The sequence below is a fragment of the Equus asinus genome, chromosome 29 (assembly GCF_041296235.1).
Source record: "Equus asinus isolate D_3611 breed Donkey chromosome 29, EquAss-T2T_v2, whole genome shotgun sequence".
Taxonomy (NCBI): domain Eukaryota; kingdom Metazoa; phylum Chordata; class Mammalia; order Perissodactyla; family Equidae; genus Equus; species Equus asinus.
This window is the reverse complement of record NC_091818.1, coordinates 33,271,878-33,290,086: the sequence shown is the minus strand read 5'-3', so window position 1 is coordinate 33,290,086 and position 18,209 is coordinate 33,271,878. Positions and strand designations below refer to the sequence as shown.

The following is an 18,209-nucleotide window of genomic DNA, read 5'->3' as shown; positions in this document are numbered from 1 at the left end:
GTCAAGAGTCAAGAAAATCTGTTCTTCTGTACCCCGCATCATCCCCAGCCCATCCTATCATCAAGGATGCTGAAAGCTGCTGTGGGTTGGCCAGACTCCAGTGCCCAGATTGGGTTACAGTCTCAGGGGGGACTCTTTCAATGGCTCAGCATGCTTGGGTGGGTTTCCTTCGGAAATGTTGTCTTCTCCCCAAGGCTTCTCTGAAAGGTCACCCCTGTCCATTGCTCGCTGTGCGTTCCAACAAAGATTCAGGGCGGATGGCTTGGGCAAGCTCCCCCGAGACGGGGCAATCTGTTCCCCGGTCTCCTTCATCCTTTTCCTCACACTCTGCTCTCTGTGAGTGAGCTCCAGTCTGCCACCAGCTGGATCCTACTCTTAGATGCACGTCGGGCTTTGAGAGCATCACTTGAGCTTGCTTTGGTCCTTCCCCACTCATAGCAGCCTAGCTAGGTAAGAGAGTCCTCTGAGGGCATTTGACTGGACTTCTTGGGGCACAGCCGTGGAACAGGAGACCACAGGCCAGCTAACAGTGGGAGATTCCTTCACTGTTCTTGGTTCTCAGTGTGTACATTTTCCTCATTCGGAAGTGTGGTTGGGTAGATCTGAGTGCCCTGGACAAATAGTATCTTAACATCACTCCAGTTGCTTCTAATTTTCCAAACACTGCGTTATCCTAGATACAACTCAACCTTAATTTTCAGAGCTCACTTCCCTGGGAACACCGCTCACCTCGTATGCATCCAGAGACCAGCAATAAGCAGAAGCCCCAGGAGGAGCCAACAGAAATAGTGGAAGCCGGTGCTGCAAAGCCTGGGTCTGTGATTTATCGGATGGCTCCTCTAGCCCTCACTTGGAATGGATTTATTCTTATTTTTGGACACAATTCCAGAAAGCCCATTTTTGTTTCCTCAGTTCTCATCCTTTTATAGCTTATAATTTAGAAGGTGCAGATCCACAAAGAGCAGAAAGAAATGACCACCGGAAACCTGACAATGAGGGAGGAGTCAGAAGAATGATGCCAAACAGGAGTGGCGGCCACATAACTAGCAGGTAGAAGAAAGGATGGCACACACTTCTTTGGGGTCAACTAAAAACTTTGGAGACATTTAAGAGGTAAGAAAGCAGGGAGGGAAATCTGAGTATGTAGAGTGAAGCCTCCTTCAGAGAGTTTCTGAATCCCACAAATCTGCTGGTAGGTGTCTCAGCTTGCAAACTCCCCATCTAAGGTGCCAAGATCAGCACATGTGGGTGCGCCTCAGCGCGGGGTCCATGATGTCCATCCACACATTGGATGCCTTAAAGGAAGTTCCGAGTGGACTTGTCAGAGGTACGAAAGTACCGTGGAAGGAGAATGAATGGGATACTAAGAGTGCATGCAGAGTGAGATAATAAAAATCACTTGCCTACTGCCAACAGCATTGATGTGTACTCAACTCACACTCTCACTCCCCAGCAAACGTCTTGGACCACCTCGTACATTCCAGAATTGTGCTGTGTTCTAAGGCTGTGGTGCAAGAACCCACCTCCTGGAAACTCATGGTCTAATGCAGCCCTGTCTACAAAATCCAGTGTGTGGTTTATCCTTAGGACACCTCAGTTCAGATGAGGCACATTGGAAGCGTACAGCAGCCACAAGCATGAGTGCAGATCTGGGGATGTCTGGTTGGTCCTTGATCATCACTAACGCAAAGATCACAACCCACCTGTGGTTGGGTTATTTGTAGCTTATCTCATAGCTCTCAAGAAATCACAAGCTACATAGGAAATATAATAAATAATACTCTTTTACCTAGTTAGATATACTCTGACTGGTCTTCTAATCTTCCTACCAGGGACTAGATATTGCTTTTATGATTGTTCTCTCCTCTATCTCACACACGGAAATAACGTAAAATCCATTTATCTCCCGTAAACCCCACTCCCTCATCTATCAGCATCTCTGGTCTTACTGCATTCTCTAAAGAAAACCTTGCCCATAATAGACGCTCAGTAAATATCTTTGAATGAATGACTGAAGAAATATTTTGTAAATGTCATTTGCACTTATCAATTTCAAAGCACCAGGAAAACAGCACCAATATTCAGAAACACTTCCGATCTTGAGTGCATTAGTTGCTTTTTCCCTCGGGCTGTCTCAGCTTTCATGCATGTCAATGGAGGAGTCGGTTATGAAAATTTCATGCCCTGCCTCATTGCACCGTCCTATTAGGAGCCAGAGCTGACACAGAAAAACAGGGACACGTTTCACTCCAGAAACGTGTGTAGCATCTGTTAGGAAAACCTGAACACTGCCACGACAGCTTGTTTTTCACCTCGGATTTGAGTGAAGAATGCAAGCTGGTGGGCGATTTTTGCACATCTATTCCTCTGTTAAGATCAAATTGGACCCGTTCGAACTGGTGGGTTGAACAGATTTAATCAAGAGTTACGCCTCTAGTGTTTCCCATCTCAGCTGAAAGCAGATATTGAGAATTACCCCAATAAATTGTTTATACTGGGATCTACCAAGCTCTCATACTGCAAATGAAGAAGCTCTGACATCTGAGATGGCAGAAGGACTGACTGAGGGCTTCTGATTGCAGGATCTCGAGGCAGAAAGGAGAGCCTTCGAGGTCCTTGAACTCAGCTTCCTCAACATGCAAAGACTCCATTCACAGCAGCTTTATAAACAAACTGTAAACAAAAGGCATCTCATAAAAACATTTGCCCAGTCCTTGCTTCCTCCACAAATAAGAGAGCAAACCCAGACCACCACCTGGCACAATTTATAGTCTCCTGCCATAAATTATTCCCTGCCTTTAGAAGATAGGAAATGGCTATTGGCCAAGCAAACCTGAGCTAGCTCAGGAAGATGGATGTAACTCTGTCTTATGGTAGATCTGACTTCATGCCAAAATTTATTCATGCCCCTTTTCTCATTCTGGTTTCCGTTAAAAGCATGGTTCTGTGACCACTGGGAGAACGCGCCTGGCAGACTTCCTGGAACAGAGAGCATAGCTGATCAAGGGCTCCTTGCTCCACCTTGAAATCCACTGCTGTGCTTGCCCTGAGGCCTCGCCTCCCATAGGCTGCTCCCCACCAATGACCGAGTGCAGTGGAGATGCTAACGTAGACCCATTCCTGGGAGACATGGACTCATTTGTTGGTCGTTTGAGGCTCATGCATTCCCCAATGGCTCAAGCACTGCTGGCACTGCCCAGCAGTTTAGGATGCTTCCACCCATCTCCCTGTCTTGGTCTGGCCTGCCGTAACAAAATATAACAGACTGGGTGGCTTACAAACAACAGAAGTTTTTCTCCCACAGTTTTGGAGGCTCGAAGTCTGACGTCAGGGTGCCTGCATGGTTGGTTGAGCCCCCTCTTCCAGTATTCTTGTATCCAGACTTCTTGTATCCTCACATGGCAGAAAGAATGTGGGATCTCTGTGGAGCCTTGTTTATAAGGCACTAATCCCATTCATGAGGGCTCCACCCACAAGACTTACGAGCCTCCGAAAGACCCTGCCTGCTAATACTATCGCTTTTGGGGATTAGGACTCCAGTGTATGAATTTTGACAAGACACAAACATTCAGACCACAGCACTCCCTCCCTCCTTCACTCAAGGCCGGCCTTGCATTGCCTTCAGAGGGCCCACCCCGCTTTTCCACTCTTCCCTCCCACGTAGGCATTTCCTCCAATAAAATCCTTGCATGTGTAACCTTGTCTTGGTGGCTCCTTCTTGAAATACCCAGGCTCACACGAGCTCCTTTGCACTGACCCGGGAGAAGGCAAGAGTCTATCACAAGGCACGGCCTGAAGAGGGCCTTGCATCTAGCAGGCACTCAAGTCATATTTGCTGAATGAATGAGTGAGTGAATGAATGAACAAATGAGAGATCCTTACACAGCTAAGGAGCTTGCCCTAGCTATGAAGATGCATCTTTTATGACATTGTACAAGTGACTGTCTGCTGGATTCCTTCTCATTGGGACCACTGCCCTCCACTCCTACGCAAGCAGGGGTCCCATTTCCAGAAGGTGATGGGGAGTTCTTCTAATGCCATGGGGCCCAGAGGGACTCTGGATCTCTGAGACACTAACTTAGAATTTAGCAGGCTACTGTGCTGGGCTCTGTGTTCCTAAGGCATCAGGCAATGAACACTTCCTTTCTACCCAGTGGAGCCAGAGAAGGGAGGCCCCATCAAGAGGCCAACCTTGCCAAGTAAAGGCTGAAGTTAACTCCAAGCAAGACAGATTGGTTACCTGGGGAAGGGAGAGTGGAAGGAGAGAGTAGAAGTAGAATTTGAGTAGCTGGCTTCTATCTCAACAGGAGTAGTGTGGGCATTTACCGATACAATGGCGCTCTTGACTCACTTCCATAAAGCATCCTTGTGGCTCATGGGAGCACATTTAGGGAAACCTGGAAGTCTAGCACAGCTGGAATGCATTTCCTCAACTATGGATGTGTGAACTCATCTAGAGCCCAGGGTGAGGCATCGATGCCCTAAATATTCAAGCACTTAGCCCTGAGTATAGCACTGCAAAACGGTGCAATTCCGAGACATCGTGAAATTGCCAAAGAACATAAACTTCCAACCTCTAGGCCAGTTTTATCAAACACCTACTACACCATAATCTCTGGTTCTAGGTCCCAGGAATCTGAATTTTAACATGCATCCAAGAAATTCTTGGCCTTAAGTGTAGTCTATACGGCCGGTGTTAAAAACACTGCTACTGGTGATCTCGAGAGCGAGACAGTCCATTTTTGGCAGCAAATGGAAAAGGTAGGGAGATTAGAAACAGAAATTTAACCAGAAGAACTTCCATTGCTAGCCAAAGAGAGTCAAAACTCCTAGGCCCTCCTTGCCCTGAACACCCAGAGCGTCAGAGGCTCCTAGCCCCTCAGGGAGGTAGGGAGCCAGACAGCACATGCTTATAAGCGAAGACTTTGGGGAAGTGGCAGGAGGGATAGACAATGAACTCATTGTCAGAGTCTGAAAGTGGTAACTGCCTGTTATGAATAACGATACAAGCCACCCAGTGTGGATGTAGTTAAACCTCATTTCATCCCACAGAGGCATGACACAGAAGGAGCCAACATCTAACCTCCTTCCTGTTTGGGGCATGCCCACTGGTGAGTCTTGATGGGCCAAAGACTATTTCCTGCCATGGAAGCTTAAAATACTTGGTGCTCACTCACTTTCCCAGCTCCCTGGAGGAAGAGTGTGGGCTCCAGACCTGTGCACATGCATTGGCCTTAGATCCGGAGTCAGGAGCTGGTGTCATGGAGTCCTGGGCACCAAGAGGCATCTCCAGTGGTAGCTGCAGTGGGAGAGCGTGTGGCCCTGGGGCAGCAGTGGCAGCCATCATAGTAAGCGTGTCTGATGTCCAGAGTATAGCTCTGGGGTGTGAGCTGTGGCATCCGGGCCTGGTGTGGAGGCAGTGATGTTCTAGAGGGATCCATTTGGTAGTGGGATTTGAGGCAGTTCTCCTGGCCATGTAACCCTGAATCCCAGCAATTCTCAGGCTCTCATGGAAATTCTGCAAGCTCCTGAGCGACCTTTCTTTTAACAAATTTCCTTCCTGCATAATCAGCCAGACACATTTCTGCAATGAGCAATGAAGAACCCCAGCTGACTGAGTAGTCTTTTGTCGAAGGAGGTCTTGGTTTCCAGCTGAGCATGCAGCTCAGGGAGGTGGCCGTGAGCAGGGTTGAGGGAGACAGGGTTGAGGGTTGCCAGCAGCCAGGGCAAACCAGGTGAGTCCCCAAGTTCAGAAGGGCGACAGACACAGTGGAGGATGACTCATTCACACACTCGCTAACACCAGGGCTGCAGGCTTCTGTGAACAAAGAACTGAGAGCAAAGCGTTTCCTGGGTGCATCCTTGGGAGAGGAAGAGAAGGTCAGCAGGGGAGGAATCACGCTTTCAAACAAGACTTGAGCCTGGAGTACCAGAACCTGTGATCTGCAGGAGACCCGGATGGCGAGAGCAGAGCGGTGGCTCCCTCAGGTCGGATTAGACCCCGGGGAATTCCTCACCTGCGCATTTGCTGTCGAGCAGCTTTTCAGACCCACAGTGGGAGGACACTGGCTGGAGCAAGCTTCCCTGACGTGCAGATATTATGTTCCCCAGCCCAAGATGTTCATCAGGACCCGTGACAATGACGTTGGCTGTGATATATTGGCAGCATTTTTGAAACAGATCAGAGAGCAATGGCGAGGTTTCCCCATCACTAAGCTTGGCACCAACCTGTCTCTCTTGCCTTCGGAGTGTTCCCTCATTAATGGGGGCCCGTAGCCCGACAAATGAGCGGGGGTGACACTGCGTGCGCTGCTCTCTGTTCTGATTAAGTTATTAATCACTCCCCAGTTATGAAGGACAGAACTTCAGCTCCTGGCCCATAGATCTTCCTCAGGATATATTTGGGGTGACATTTTGGGGGAGATGTGTTTTCCAGCTTTTCAGAAAGCGCAGTACCAGCCAAGATGGGAGGGGGAAGGTGTGAAACCTGCATATCCCTCTTTAAGTAATGAGTTCCCCAAGGCGAGGCAGGTGACAGCTGTTCCAGGATATAAAATATGGGGTAATTTAAAGCAGCCTGCACTTCCGTTCTTGCCAAGTTATAAAGGGCATTTTAGAGAGGAAGCTCACTGTGCTGTGTGTGTGCCATTGTTTTCTGGACGACGAGGCATGAGGGTGACAAGGAAGTGTGTGGCATCTTTTCCTGCCAGCAGGGGCCAGACCATGGGTCCACTTTTTTCCCATCTCCCAGGAGTCAGGCAACTCAGCCATTTTGAGTTGTATTCCTCTGAATCCCTCATCTTTTCCTGACATCACCACTCATCCGAGCAACATCTCCGTTTCCGAGCTGAGTTCCTCCACAATTTCACACACACGCTGCTTGCTCTGCAGTCTTGAGTCTTCAAACTTCACTCTTGGCCTGTTTATTCCTTTCAGATGTCTAAGCTCAGTTCAGTGTCACTTCCTCCGGGAATCCTTCCATGATGGCCCTTCCTGATGCCCACTCCCTCTCCTGTGTTCCCAGAGCGCTCCTGCTTATTGGTATTTATAGTCTCCAGTTACCGTGCTGCTTGTCATCTTCCCCTCTGGATGCTGAGCTCTCTGTGAGGAGGAACCATTCTCTCCCCCTTGTTACTCCAAGTTCCTCCATATTCCAGGCATTAACAAATGTTTGTTGAATGCATAAATGAACGAATGAGTGAACACATGAATCTAATTCATTATTCAGTATTATACATGCATTTATTCATTCACCGAATGAATAAATGAACAGTTGAGAGCTCAAAGTTTCCCGGGAACTGTGGTGGAGACTGCAGGCTGCCCACTACAGCTTCTTCCTGAGCACACGGCCAGGCCACACTCTCCACCCGCCTCTGCAGTTAGAGGTGACCGTGGAGTGCGAGGGGAAGCAATGGGCATCACTTCTAGTTTGCCGGGGTGCAGAGCCCTCCCCACTGCTTTGATTTTGCACGAGTGGGAAATATCGATTATAATAAGTCACGGAGACTTCGTTTCTCTGTTAGAGCAGCCACTGCTACCCTAACCAGCACACAAACCTTCTAGCCAAGGACCGCGTCTCCTGGCTGATGTCCCTCCGTGCGACACCGGGGAAAGCAGTTTTCCTGTCTTCCCTGTCTCGGAAGTAGGAAGATCAGAGGGCAGCTTTGTTGGTGCGACCTTGCTGTTCTAGCTCAGGTCAGTGCCTCTCTTAATGTGCGTAGAAATCCCCCTGGGATCTGGTCAGAACACAGCTTCTGATTCAGTAGATCCGAGTGGAACCCACGATTCTGCATGTCTGACAAGCCCCCCGGGTGATGCCATGTTGCTTGTTCACAGCCCACACTTTGGGGAGCAAGAATTTAAGAAACAGGGTGCCCGCCACCATCACCTGTTAATTGGAGAGAATGCCGCCGGTGGATGAGACAGGGCGACGAGGCCAGATGGTGTGGTGCCTCAATGCTGGGTGTTCTGGGGTGAGGCCTGAGAATCCGCATTCCTAGTGAGTTCAGAGGTGATGTTCATGCTGCAGAGCCAGGCGCCACGTGCTGAGAGCCGCTGGCCTCATGGCTAACAGCTGGCTAACAGCTCGTGCTAGCTGTGCAAACTTGAGCAAGTTACTTAACCTCCTGGTGCCTCAGCTTCCCCATCAGTTAAATCGAGGTGACCCTAGTAATGATATTTACCTTAGAAGGGGGCTGTGAGCGTTACATTAACGATGAAAAGTGGGGTGCCTGGCACAGAATGGTTCTCCATCAGGTCAGGGTGAGCTCTGACCACTACACAGAGTGTGTGAGTGAGGGCCTCAGGGGGAGAGAGATTTGGGGTCTAATCCCGGCTCATCTATCAACCAACTCTGCCCCCAGGCAAATTACTTAACCTCTGTAAGCTTCGTCATCTCCCTTTATTAAATGGAAATAAGTACTTGCTTCATAGGGAGGAGGTGGGGATTAAATGGGAAGGTGCGTATGAAGCGTTGCGGCATTGTGACGCTCCTGCTCGAATTCGTGACTACAAACCTGGCCTGAGGCAGATGTAAGCGTGGTCCTGCCCTGCCCACCGAGGCAGGCAACCACCAGAGCTGCAGAGAGGCCGGGTCGGTGCCAGCCTGTGCCCTGTGCCCCGGGCACAGCGGCGAGCACAGGCCTGCCCCGGTGGTACAGCTCTGCTCCCGTTTTCTTTTGTGCCAGCGTCTTTGGATTCCTGGCCAAACCTTTCAGCAGCTGCATCCAGTTCCATTTCTCTTACCAGCTGGGCGGGATAACTTTGTGAAAACACAGCCGAAGCCCGCGGGACCCAGAGCTCCCAGTTGCCTCTCTACATAAGGAAACAAGACTTCCCCAGAAGAGTCAGGCTCCTCTGCAAGTCTCGAGGGCCACCTCATTGGGTGCTCCTGGTCCTCTCTTCCATCTTTATTTCCGGTTGTGAAGGAAGCCTCGGCTGGGCCTGCTTTCTAAGTCACATTCCACATACAGCCTTTCTTGGGTGGAAAAACCTTCTGCGTGCTAGAAATCCCATCTACCTCTTAGAACCTTCAGGAACTATGATACACTTCGGCTCCAGTTCTAGAGAGAGGCCATCAGACTGGCTTTTTTTTTTTTTTTTTGGTGAGGAAGATTGGCTTTGAGCTAACATCTGTGCCAATCTTCCTCTATTTTATGTGGGAAGCCGCCACCGCTTGATGAGCAGTGCTAGGTCCTCTCCAGGATCCGAACCCACAAACCCCAGGCCACGCAAGTGGAGTATGCAAATTTAACCACTACACCACTGGGCCAGCCCCCACCACCAGGCTGTTTTGCAGCTAGAGTTCAAGTTTAAATATCCATCATTGTTTCTATGCCTTTGCATAGCATGTTCTCTTCCCCAACCTGCTTGGATGTCACTTAGGTTTGCTTGTATGGGAATGGAGTGGTCTCCATCTTCATTTAGGTAGCCCCCTAAGTCTTTCAGCCTAAGACTGGCCATTTTATTTTCAACTCACTGTACAACCATTTATTCTTCCCGCCTCCCTTAGGAGGATGCAGAGGGCTCTGTAAAATGCTTCAGACGGCTGGGTTTAAGGCAAATATTTGACCAAAATCTCACCCATTCACACCGTTATCCCCTGCATGCTGGACATTGCTAGTCCCTGTGTACAAAATAAAGCAAACTGTTTCCTGAGCAGATGTTACAAACATCCTTACCCGAGAGACCCTGGGGCCTCTTCACCCAAGCAGAGCAGCGTGGTCTAAGCAGACCAGACTTGGGAGACAGGAATTGGAGTCTCAGCCTTCCCACAAACTCTTTTCGTGACGTTAGACATAATATCAATTACAGTACCAGGTACCGAACACCTGCTCTGTGTCAGGTACCACGGTCCTTGCTTGATCTGTGATTCTCACAATAGATGCTCACAAGGCGGGTGTTGTCAGCCCCATTCCACAAAGGAGAAAACCGGGTCTCAGATGGAGTTGAGGAGTTTAATAGGTAGTGGGTGAAGGAGCCAGGGTTTGAACCAGAGGTGCCTGAGCACCACCCAGGACTCTGCCCAACACTGGGCGTGGACCTTTCCTGGGTTTATTTTTCTCACCCGTAAAAAGACAGGTTTGGATAGTGTGTAACTCCCTTTCACCTGTGGGTGAGTCCCTCCTTAGTGGCCCACAGTAGGACCTGTGAGCCTCTGAATACAACTAGAGACTGTGTTTGGAGAAGGAGAGAGAGAAAAGAGATGCTACTTTGTTTGATAACGTCAGTTTTTCAGAGCAGGGGAGCATGAAGCCCTCGGTAGGGCTGTTTTCCAGCTTCCCTTTTACAAATGAGGTTGAAGAAAGTAAAGTTAATGAAGCAACTCAGCTACGACTGGGGATGCAGCAGGAAGTAATCAAGTCTGGGACTGCAGGACGGTTGCCATGACATTCCAAAGCATGCACCGTGATCACCGTCTATGAGTATTCCCTCCCCTGATTGATGGCGGGTTGCCTCACTTTCCTTGTAAGCAAATGTGATAACAATATTAAGCAATTACAAGTAATGTCCCCCAGCTGCTTCTCTGCTGCCTTTGAAATATTATTTTAGATCCGCCAAAATAATTGCAAACCTATCAACAAGGAAGGGGGGGAGCATGCGCCCCCTACCTTCCAAAGACAAAAGGGTCACGAGCTCCCCTCCAGCACATTCAAAGACCCCGTCACCAGGCCAAGGAGCCTGAGGCGTGCAAAGGTCCAGGTGCATTTTGAACAAGCTTGCTGGATGAACTCTAAACACGCAGCCACTAGAGGCTCAGTCAGGAGCGAGGGGAGCTGATGAGGTGGGAGTTTTGCAGGCTCCAAGGTTGGAATGCAACTTTCCACCAAAGTGTGGCTGTCTGAAACTTCACAGTGCTGCAGCCCAGCTAAATCCAGCAACTATTTATCCACTACTTCCTAGAGACAAAACAGTCCTCTGCTATGGAGAATGGGACTCCACACACACACACGTGCACGGACATGCACGCACGCATGCAAGTGCGCCCATGTCTCCTGCTATCTCAGAGCTCTCAGGCTGGTCCGAGGAAGAAATGCAAACAAGAGTAAATAAGTCTGGACAAGGAGGACTAGGATAAATGGAGGGCCCAACACAGAAAACTAGAAGCAAACAAGAAGTGGAGACGAATTCTGACTCACTTTAATTTACAGAACTGATTATGAAGCATTGCATGAAAGTCTGGTCTGCACGACTCTCAGTTTATCCAGTGTTTTCTATTTCAGTGGTTGGAACCTTCACCCATCAACCCAGGGTCCAAGCCAGAAAATGAGTGGTCTTCCTTAAAACCATCTTCTTCCTCATCCCTATGTCCCCAAACCTAAACAGGTCCTGTTCACTTTTACTACTAAATTTCTCTCCATTTTTCCAACTCTACCAGCACTCCATTGTCTATGAGATGACTGCCCACTGGGCAACCAGCAGTCTTGTTTGCCACAAGAATACGTCCTTCCCTTCTGTCTGCTTGGGCAGCTTCGGCTGTGGGCCACTCCTGGGCCAACAGGAGTTCCCAGAGAAATGCCCCATGGTGGTAGATAGTCAGAATCTCCTTCTGGAACAGGGGATTGCATAGATATCTACAAAAGGTGGGTTTTATAGGAAGGAGAAAGCAGAGAATGCTTCCTGGGGAAGAAACCAATAGTAATTTGCCTTATGGAAAAGGCACCAAAGGAGAACAAATCATAATTTGTAATTTTCATATTGCATATTTATTGTGGTTCTTGGGCTCCTAGGCATCATACAAAACTATTGATTATTCCTCTGACAAGTATTTGAGTGGCAGGCACTAGGGACACAAGAGTGAGCAAAAAGGCACAGAGTTCCTTCCCTCACAGAGCTTGGAGTCTAACAGGGAGAGCAGACATGAAATGACAGGGTCACATAAAAAGAGAGAGTGCAGCGTTGCTACAGGAGGAGACCCAACTGTGTGACAGGAGTCTTGTTGACACCGTAGGGAGGCAGGAAGGCTGCTCTGAAGGGGTGGCACTGGAGCTGAGATGGGGAAGGTAAGTAGGCAGTGGGTGGAGAGAGCATTGAGGATGCATGAAAGCTGACCCACGAGGAGGGTGAGTGGAGAGACGGGAAAGGCCTCGGTCTGGAAGTCGCTGTCGAGCTGCTGAATTTACCAGCGATGGCTCTCGCCTGACCGCTGGACTTCTAATTTTGTGAGGTCACACATTTCCTTCTTGTTTCAGCTGGTTTAAGCTGGGGTCTCTTATTCACAACCAAAAGCAAAATGGCTGACACTGAGCCCACCATCCTGTGAGATAAAGGGCGGGCCTCAGCATGCTTTGGCGAAGCTAAAGGCGGAGAAGGGCTTAGAGCACCCAGGCAAGAGGCCCTGACAGGTAGTGTTTGAGGACGGCTTCTGGAGTCAGACTACTCAGATCATCTCTATGCCTCAGTTTTCTCATCTGTACAATGGGATAATGGCAGTGCCTGCCTCTGCCTCCAAGACTCTTACAATTGGACCAATGACCTACCTTTTCACTCAGAGCTCTCTCTCCTGTGCCTTGTGCTATCTCTCCATTGGATCACTCATTGTTCCCTCAATGTGTTCCCATTTTTCTCTTCCTCTGCTCAAGACATTTTCTCTCTCCAGGAAAACTTTGGCCCATCTCCTATTGAAATCCAACCCATCCCCCAAAAACCAATTTAAATTCCATCTCCATGAAACCTCATCAATTAACCCCTGACCCCCGGGAATCTTTACTTTCTCTGAGCTCACTTTTATACGTTGGGCCATTTTTCCTGTCACTTCTTATCTTTGGCTTTCTTGTATAGTGATGCACCTGTCTGATTCTGCCCTCTATTCAAATGCGAAGTTATTGAGGGCAAGCGCCATTTGCATAGTCATTGTATCCTAAGAATCCTAGGCACTCAAATCTGATGCAAATTTTGCTATGTTTCCCCTGTGAAATAAAATAAATGTGCTGGTTTGTACGTGGCTTTGCACATCATGGCTGAGCAAACCTAGCGTCTAAGGTTTTCTGCCTCCTCACCCAGTGTCCCATACCTTACTGAAGACAAGTCTTCTAGTTTTGTAGTGAGAACATGCATGCAATAACTTTGTAGGTTGTAAAGCACTATATGCATGTTAATTACTATCAGCGTCATCGTCACTACCACCATTACTGTCCCCATCATCACTGCTCTCAGGCCTGACACCATCTCCAATAGGACCTCAGCTCTCTTTTAATCTCCTCTGCCCTACATTCCTCATCAGTGGACTGTGAGAGTCAGATAAGACCACCAACGGGAAAAAGTGCCCTGGTGCATGAATGGAGGGTCCACTGCTTGTTTTCTAGCTGAGAAAAGAAGCTTCATTTGCAAGTTTGTGTATCAACAGTGCAGACGCTGCCCCCAAATACGGTGTTTCTTCTCCCCTCCCGGTCGTCTCCGAACGCACGCACGACTTGCCTGAAACAGAAGGACCTTTCCATTGACAGCAGCTTCATCTCAATAGCCTTCAATCTTTCTCTCTTTCTTTTTCCATCACTGTGAGTGGTAGTGAAGCATCTTTATTACAGTACATTGAGTTAATAACTCAAGGGACCAAAGCATAGAGTCATTTTTTTCTTTGATCATTTGATGTAAATCGGGAAAAAAAAAAACAAACAAAAAGTCCCTCTGAGAGCCTCCGGTTGCTTACTGATTAAAAATCACCAATAATTTATAACAATACCATCGTTATTCCTAGGTATATGTGAACTGTAGGACGCAATTTAGAATCAGCAATTTACAAACTAACTTCGGGTCACAGAAAGGGTCAATACCTGAGTGGAATTAGCACTCAGCACAGAAGCCTGACTTTGGATAGGGTTCTACCAGGAAGGAAAATCCCCAGGTGGCCTATCTGCCAGGCAGGAGGCCAGCCCCAGGAAACAGAGGTATCCTGCAGACCACCAACTTGGTAAGGAATGTCATTTCTAACCCGTCTGCCAGTGGAGCGGTGCCTGGATCACCCTGGGTAATTAATCCTGTATACTATTGCTGAGTTGACCCAGTCCTATTCTCTCATCTCTCATTGCTCCTGGGAAATATCTGAAATACAAGACAGGAAGTCTTACCTTTGGGTGATATGAACAGCTTTAATTAACATTAAACAGCAAGAAGTCCGTGGTTGATATTTGAAGTTGGCAAACCTGTCTGTGCACACGTTGCCAAATTTTCCATCTTGCGGGCACCTGGCAGCTGGCTTGCCAGGCGGACGCTGTGGGGAGATGTTCCATCCAGCTCCTTCCATGTTGCAGCATGCTCTCTCAATTCTCGTGGTTTCCTGGGGTTGTCTTCACTGCCAGCCTCCCTGACCTGTGGTCCTACCTCTGGATTCAGGCGGCTTCAGTGCTTAAGGACCTCCTCACTTGCTCTCCATCCAACCCAAAGGTTCCTGTCCCCTGAGCCCTGCTAATGGTCACAGACGGAGGGAGCACATTTCCTTTTGTCGTCACCAACACTTCTTTGTCCCTGCTCCCATCTCCCAGACATTTCCCATTCTTGTCTTTAGTATACCCAAAAACCTTTTGTCCTCCACCGAACTGGCCAGCCTTTTCTCAGTGACACTCGTCATAGTCAACAATCTTAAGTTTCCTCCTTAGGATTTATTGTGATGTTGGGTCTATAAACAGCAGTTCCAGCTGATATTGTTAAGCACAATCTAACAGTTGCCTGTGATGTGATGATCACATACATAAATATTGTACATAAGCTGCACAACTTAGGCATAGGCATTGCCACCCAGCTGCATGCATACATTCGTAAATATGAATATTTTTATTTGACACAGGAAATAAGGCTTTATACATTTCTCTCAAAGCTCCTAACTCCTGGCTCTCAGTAGGGCCTGAAATCTGTTCAGCCTGAGATCAAGCCTCCAGAATTTCTGAGTTCTCCAATGGACATGCAACTTGTGGTCCAGGTCAGAGCCCAGGCTTCAGTCCCAGGGTAACGTACTGAGGTGGAGTCTTTGGTTTGTACGCCTGGCACACGAAGGGGAAGCTGGGGACTGCTCTTCTTTCAAGACAGGCTAGCCGCACCAGAGAGTATTAAACTCTCAGGCACTGTCCTCACAGTTCTCCTATAACTGGCCCTGTTACACCATACGCGCCTAATTGTAGCATTTGTAATATGGAATTTAACCACACAAATCCCCAAATTATACTTTTGCAAGAACAAAGGAAACAATGAATGATAGCGTTCACAAATCTCTCCTCTAATTACACCGCACCCAAAATACCAGGACTGGCAAAAGCACCAGAGAGAAGAGAGGGGAAGATGATGTGCAAGCACTGAAGGACTCCAGAGTGGATCGGACATGGATGGTGGGAGACGCAAAGGGAACCTTCTGGCTGTTTAGCTAGTTAGCCCAAGGGACCATCCTGCAGCCAGCCTGCCATCTCCTCTACTCGGCGCCTCTCCTGGGTCGCCTGGGTTCAATAATCAGCCTTGATGATGAAATCCAGTTAAGTGTGACTGTTCTGGAGCCTGTTAGAAAGGACACAGATCCCAAACATGAACCAAACAGACAGCTTCACTTAGCCATGTGTGGACGGCTCAGTGGTGCGGCTGCTCCAGCTCCCCTAACAAATGCCTGAGGACTTCTTCTGAAGTTTCTGACCCACTTGTCAGCCCGTTACAAGAAATTTGGGCACAGACAAAAATACATTTTAAAATCTTTGCTCAGCACCCTTGATGGATGGGGTCACTTTTTCACTTCACCCACCCAGGAAGCTGCATTCTTCCTTTCCTGCAGGGGCTGCAAAACACTGTCAGGGTGCAGAGCTGGGCTGCTGAAATCACGGACCTCTGAGCTGTCCTATTAACCATTGCGATGACCTCTTCACTCTCGATCAAAACACTCCACCTCTGGACTCCCGGCTGAAGACCCCTGCTTCGCCGGAGGCTGCCCTCTGGTCTGCAGTCACACAGGCAATTTCCAATTTCTTATTCCTGACCAATGGGGCATAAAACTCAAACACACAGTCAGGTGGGAGCTCCCAGGGAGCCATGCTTTCTAAGTTGTCAATCACCAGACTGAGAAATATTGAAGGAAAAGGAGAGCAGAGCAAGTGTGCTGTGGATAGGCAAGGCTTCAGGGGTCCATGAGAGCAGATGGCAGGCAGCATTCACCTCTCAACATTGTTGACTGTGTGGAGCTTATTGCCCATCACACTGGACTCTGGTATGAACTTCCCCATGGGCACCTGAAATTGGTGATGCTCTCATCATGGAAAGCGAGGGATGAAGGCAGAGATGGCTGGTGTATGGACTGAATGTTTGTGTCCCCCTCAAATTGATATGGTGAAGCCCCCATCCCCAATGTGATGGTATTTGGAGATGGGGATTTGGGCAGGTGATTAGGGTTAGATTAGGTCATGAGGGTGGGCCCGCATGATGGGAATAATGCCCTTATAAAAAGAGGAAGAGAGGGGCCAGCCCGGTGTCTTAGTGGTTGGGTTGGACACTCAGGTTTGGCGGTCCAGGATGCACAGGTTCAGATCCTGGATGCAGATCTACGCACTGCTCATCAAGCCACAATGTGGCGGCACCCCACATACAAAATAGAGGAAGATGAGTAGAGATGTTAGATCAGGGCTAAACTCCCTCACCAAAAAAAAAAAAAGAGGAAGTGACACGAAATCAATTTCTCTCTAACTCTCCCTCTCTTCCTCGCTCTCTCTTTCTCTCCCTGCATGTGTGCACAAGGAAAGGCTGTGTGAGGACATAACAAGAAGGCAGCTGTCTACAAACCAGGGCTCTCACCAGACACTGAATCTGCCCACCCCTTGATCTTGGACTTCCAGCCTCCAGAACCGTGAGAAATAAATGTTTGTGGTTTAAGCCACCCAGTCTATGATGATTTGTTGAAGCAGCCCGAGCTGATGAAGACAGCTGGGTTTTGAGTCTTTCTCCCCATCCCCCAATCCTGTCTTCCAAAATCTTCCATTTCATGCTGGGAGTCTTGCTTGCACACAGCAGGTGGGCAGGCAGGGCTGTCTGGGTGAGTCGAGGAGCCGGACACACCATAGTCATCACAGGGCTGAGATACAGGCCGAGCTGTGAAGCCACAAGAGTGATGCGTCATCGGCCTAGTCCTGCCCTCTGTGAGTCACACGATGCATGCTGGGAAACTGGTTTTATTTCACCTTAGGCGTGCTCTGGTGCCACTGTGACTTACTAAATAGGAGTTGAGTTCCCATCATGATTTCAAGTAGATTCAACGATAGTATTTTCTTGTACCATTAGAATTCTAAAGATGCAGCAGCCATCCTGGTTATCTAATTAATGAAGAACCAATCCTACTTTATCTTCATGCCCTCATCAGTAAGAAAAATCAGCGAAATTTGAGTAAGTCATTTCTTACCAATTTTCAGAAGATTTGGTTCGAGATATGGCTGAGGAAGGAAGAGCATTATTGACAAAAGTGATTTCAATCTAGCATATGGTGGAGTCGATTGATGTTGAATTGTCAGGAAAAGATGGTGCCTTGCTAAGGGGTCCTTGGGACATTGCCATTTTGGGCCAAGGAAATACCACTTTATAAAAGCCTATGGGCTTTAAACATAAAGCTGGTGTATGAAAATTGAGTAAATAATGAAACCATTTGATTTTAGGCACCAGAGCAATGTTGGAGAATGTAAAAGTGAGGTGGCATTTGGCCATACTTTTTCAAAGCAGTCATGGGTCCCTCATGCCTGGGCAGCACAGTCTCTAGGTGCTTGGCCGTCTCAACAAGAAACAGGGCCACAGACCGTACAGGGAGTGTCTGACAGCCATGACTGGGGGACAACCCAAGCCAGCAGGACCCCATCAAGTCCGCTGGCGGCTGCTGAAGCCCGGCTGGCAGATGCATGGTCCTTCTCCAGCTGGAGGAGGAAGAACCCAGCTCCCTATGGACTACTCTCTCCTGTGTGCCGTATCTCGTGTGCAGAGGTGGGCACGGTAAACCTTCACTTCTCTGTGAGTCTAGGAGCCACCTCTTTCTTCCCCACTGTTTTGGAGAATGGGAAGTCGCTTTAAAGCACACTTCCTTTTGCCTGCATCTTGTGATTCTGTGTTCTCTGAACAAAAGCCCATCATTTAGAGGACGAATTAAAAGTTAGTCCCACATAGGACAAATTCAGATGGGAAAATAGAGAATTTGTTAGGAGGATGTGGTGATGGGCAGAGAGAGGGGAGAATGAGGTGAAGTTTGAAGAACGTGTTTCTCTTTA

General features: G+C 48.5%; 1 protein-coding gene and 1 long non-coding RNA gene across 6 annotated transcripts in view; one reads left to right on the top strand and one right to left on the bottom strand.

Annotated features, from left to right (window-relative positions):
• LOC123282107 (uncharacterized) overlaps positions 1 to 16,836 on the top strand; it is a 103,576-nt gene extending 86,740 nt beyond the window's left edge. Inside the window, exon 4 of the long non-coding RNA XR_006522054.2 lies at positions 16,702 to 16,836. This is a non-coding gene — a long non-coding RNA (uncharacterized lncRNA). The remainder of the gene's footprint in view (positions 1 to 16,701) is intronic.
• Positions 1 to 18,209, bottom strand: part of FRMD4A (FERM domain containing 4A) — a 584,597-nt gene that overhangs the window by 392,238 nt on the left and 174,150 nt on the right. The gene's annotated exons all lie outside the window — the stretch shown is intronic.